The sequence below is a fragment of the Triticum urartu genome, chromosome 1 (assembly GCF_003073215.2).
Source record: "Triticum urartu cultivar G1812 chromosome 1, Tu2.1, whole genome shotgun sequence".
Taxonomy (NCBI): Eukaryota; Viridiplantae; Streptophyta; class Magnoliopsida; order Poales; family Poaceae; genus Triticum; species Triticum urartu.
This window is the reverse complement of record NC_053022.1, coordinates 381,473,305-381,478,143: the sequence shown is the minus strand read 5'-3', so window position 1 is coordinate 381,478,143 and position 4,839 is coordinate 381,473,305.

Below are 4,839 nucleotides of genomic sequence, written 5' to 3'. Positions count from 1 at the left end.
TCAAAGGAGCTATATGATATTGGCCATATCATGTCACTATTATTTGATTGCATGTGATGTTTATCATGTTTATACATCTTATTTGCTTAGAACGACGGTAGTAAATAAGATGATCTCTCATTAAAATTTCAAGAAAGTGTTCCCCCTAACTGTGCACCGTTGCGACAGTTCGTTGTTTCGAAGCACCACGTGATGATCGGGTGTTAGATTCTTACGTTCACATACAATGGGTGTTCACTAGCCTAGCATGTACAGACATGGCCTCGGAACACATGCAAACACTTAGATTGACTTGACGAGCCTAGCATGTACAGACATGGCCTCGGAACACAGAAGACCGAAAGGTCAAGCATGAGTCGTATGGTAGATACGATCAACATGAATATGTTCACCGATGTTGACTAGTCCGTCTCACGTGATGATCAGACACGGCCTAGTTGACTCGGATCATGTAATCACTTAGATGACTAGAGGGATGTCTATCTGAGTGGGAGTTCATAAGATGAACTTAATTATCCTGAACATAGTCCATAGATCTTCGCAAATAATGTCGTAGCTCGCGCTTCATTTCTACTGTTTAGATATGTTCCTAGAGAAAATTTAGTTGAAAGTTGATAGTTGCAATTATGCGGACTAGGTCCGTAAACTGAGGATTGTCCTCATTGCTTCATAGAAGGCTTATGTCCTTAATGCACCGCTCAATGTGCTGAACCTCGAATGTCGTCTGTGGATGTTGCGAACATCTGACATACACGTTTTGATGACTACATGATAGTTCAGTGCGTAATGCTAAATGGTTTAGAATTGAGGCACCAAAGACGTTTTTGAAACGTCGCAAAACATATGAGATGTTTCGAGGGCTGAAATTGGAATTTCAGGCTCGTGCCCACGTCAAGAGGTATAAGACCTCCGACGATTTTCTCAGCCTGCAAACTGAGGAGAAAAGCTCAATTGTTGAGCTAGTGCTCAGATTGTCTGAGTACAACAATCATTTGAATCAAGTGGGAGTTGATCTTCTAGATGAGAAAGTGATGTTTCTCCAAAGTCATTACCACCAAGCTGCTAGAGCTTCGTGATGAACTATAATATATCAGGGACATATATGATGATCCTTGAGATATTCGCGATGTTTGACACCGCAAAAGTAGAAATCAAGAAGGAGCATCAATTGTTGATGGTTGGTAAAACCACTAGTTTCAAGAAGGGATACTTCATGAAACGGCAATTCAGCTGCTGCTCTAGTGAACAAACCCAAGGTTGAACCCAAACCCGAGACTAAGTGCTTCTGTAATAAGGGGAACAGCCACTGGAGCAGAATTACCCTAGATACTTGGTAGATGAGAAGGCTGGCAAGGTCAATAGAAGTATATTGGATATACATTGTGTTGATGTGTACTTTACTAGTACTCCTAGTAGCATTAGGGTATAAGATACCGGTTCGGTTACTAAGTGTTAGTAACTCGAAATAAAAGCTACGGAATAAATGGAGACTAGCTAAAGGTGAGCTGGCGATATGTGTTGGAAGTGTTTCCAATGTTGATATGATCAAGCATCGCACGCTCCCTCTACCATCGAGATTGGTGTTAAACCTAAATAATTGTTATTTGGTGTTTGCGTTGAGCATAGACATGATTGGATTATGACTATCGCAATACGATTATTCATTTAAAGAGAATAATTGTTACTCTGTTTATTTGAATAATACCTTCAATGGTCTTACGCCTAAAATGGATGGTTTATTGAATCTTGATCGTAGTGATACACATGTTCATACCAAAAGATATAAGATAGTAATGATAGTACCACCTACTTGTGGCCCTGCCACTTAAGTCATATCAGTATAAAACGCATGAAGAAGCTCCATGTTGATGGATCTTTGGACTCACTCATGTTTGAAAGGATTGAGACATGCGAACCATGTTTGTTGGTAGATATGCATGAAGAAACTCCATGCAAATGGACCGTTTGGACTCACTTGATTTTGAATCACTTGAGACATGCAAATCATACCACATGGGCAAGATGACTGAAAGCCTCGTTTTTCAGTAAAATGGAACTAGAAAGCAACTTGTTGGAAGTAATACATTTTGATGTGTGCAGTCCAATGAGTGCTGAGGCGTGTAGTGGACATCGTTATGTTCTTACTTCACAGATGGTTTGAGTAGATGTTGAGTACATTTACTTGATGAATCACGAGTCTGAATTATTGAAAGGTTCAAGTAATTTCAGGGTGAAGTTGAAAGATCGTTGTGACAAGAGGATAAAAGATCTATGATATGATCATAGAGATGAATATCTGAATTACGAGTTTGGCACAGAATTAAGACATTGTGGAAATTGTTTCACAACTAATACAGCCTGGAACACCATAGTGTGATGGTGTGTCCGAACATCATAACTGCACCCTATTGGATATGATGCATACCATGATGTCTCTTATCGAATTACCACGATAGTTTATGGGTTAGGCATTAGAGACAACCACATTCACTTTAAGTAGGGCACCACGTAATTCCGATGAGATGACACCATATGAACTATGGTTTAGAGAAACCTAAGCTGTCATTTCTTAAAAGTTTGGGGCTGCGACGCTTATGTGAAAAAGTTTCAGGCTGATAAGCTCGAACCCAAAGCGGATAAATGCATCTTCATAGGACACCCAAAACAGTTGGGTATACCTCCTGTCTCAGATCCAAAAGCAATAAGGGATTGTTTCTAGAATCGGGTCCTTTCTCGAGGAAAAGTTTCTCTCGAAAGAATTGAGTGGGAGGATGGTGGAGACTTGATGAGGTTATTGAACCGTCTCTTCAACTAGTGTGTGACAGGGCACAGGGAGTTGTTCCTGTGGCACCTACACCAATTGAAGTGGAAGCTTATGATATTGATCATGAGACTTCGAATCAAGTCACTCCCAAACCTCGTGGGCTGACAAGGATGTGTACTACTTCAGAGCGGTACGTAATTCTGTCTTGGAAGTCATGTTGCTAGACAACAATGAACCTACGAGCTATGGAGAAGCGATGGTGGGCCTGGATTCCGATAAATGGCTCGAGGCCATAAAATCCGAGAGAGGATCCATGTATGAAAACAAAGTGTAGACTTTGGAAGAACTACTTGATGGTCGTGAGGCTGTTGAGTACAGATGGATTTAAAAGGAAAACGGACGATGATGGTAAATGTCACCATTAAGAAAGCTCGACTTGTCGTTAAGAAGTTTCCCGACAAGTTCAAGGAGTTGACTATGGTGAGACTTTCTCACTCGTAGCGATGCTAAGAGTCTGTTGGAATTATATTAGCGATTACTGCATTATTTATGAAGTCTTGCAGATAGGATGTCAAAACATTGTTTCCTCGACGATTTTCTTGAGGAAAGGTTGTATGTGATACAACCGGAAGGTTTTGTCAATCCTGAAAGATGCTAATAAGTATGCAAAGCTCCAGCAATCCTTCTAAGGACTGGAGTAAGCATCTCGGAGTTGGAATGTATGCTTTGATGATGATCAAAAATTTTGGGTGTACACAAAGTTTATGAGAAACTTGTATTTCCAAAAGGGTGAGTGGGAGCACTATAGAATTTCTGATGAGTATATGTTATGGATCAGAAATGACGTAGAATTTCTGGGAAGCATATAGGGTTATTTGAAAGTGTTTTTCAATGGAAAGCCTGGATTAAGCTACTTGAACATTGAGCATCAAGATCTATGAGGATGGATCAAAACGCTTAATGGTACTTTCAAATGAGCACATACCTTGACATGATCTTGAAGGTGTTCAAGATGGATCAGTCAAAGAAGGAGTTCTTGCCTGAGTTGTAAGGTATGAAGTTAAGACTTAAAGCTCGACCACGGCAGAATAGAGAGAAAGGACGAAGGTCGTCCCCTATGCTTAAGACATGGGCTCTACAGTATGCTATGCTATGTACCGCACCTGAAATGTGCCTTGCCATGAGTCAGTCAAGGGGTACAAGAGTGATCTAAGAATGGATCACAGGACAGCGGTCAAAGTTATCCTTAGTAACTAGTGGACTAAGGAATTTTCTCGATTATGGAGGTGGTAAAAGAGTTCGTCGTAAAGGGTTACGCCGATGCAAACTTTGACACTAATCCAGATTATTCAGAGTAGTAAACTGGATTCGTATAGTAGAACAGTTATTTGGAATAGCTCCAAATAGAACGTGGTAGCTACATCTAGGAGATGACGTAGAGATTTGTAAAGCACACACGGATCTGAAAGGTTCAGACCCATTGACTAAAACCTCTCTCACAAGCAACATGATCAAACCCAGAACTCATTGAGTGCTAATCACATGGTAACAGTGAATTAGATTATTGACTCTAGTAAACTCTTTGGGTGTTAGTCACATGGGGATGTGACCTTGAGTGTTAATCACATATCGATGTGAACTAGATTATTGACTCTAGTGCAAGTGGGAGACTGTTGGAAATATGCCCTAGAGGCAATAATAAATTGATTATTATTATTATATTTCCTTGTTCATGATAATCGTTTATTATCCATGCTAGAATTGTATTGATAGGAAACTCAGATACATGTGTGGATACATAGACAACACCATGTCCCTAGTAAGCCTCTAGTTGACTAGCTCGTTGATCAATAGATGGTTACGGTTTCCTGACCATGGACATTGGATGTCGTTGATAACAGGATCACATCATTAGGAGAATGATGTGATGGACAAGACCCAATCCTAAGCCTAGCACAAGATCATGCAGTTCGTATGCTAAAGCTTTTCTAATGTCAAGTATCATTTCCTTAGACCATGAGATTGTGCAACTCCCGGATACCGTAGGAGTGCTTTGGGTGTGCCAAACGTCACAA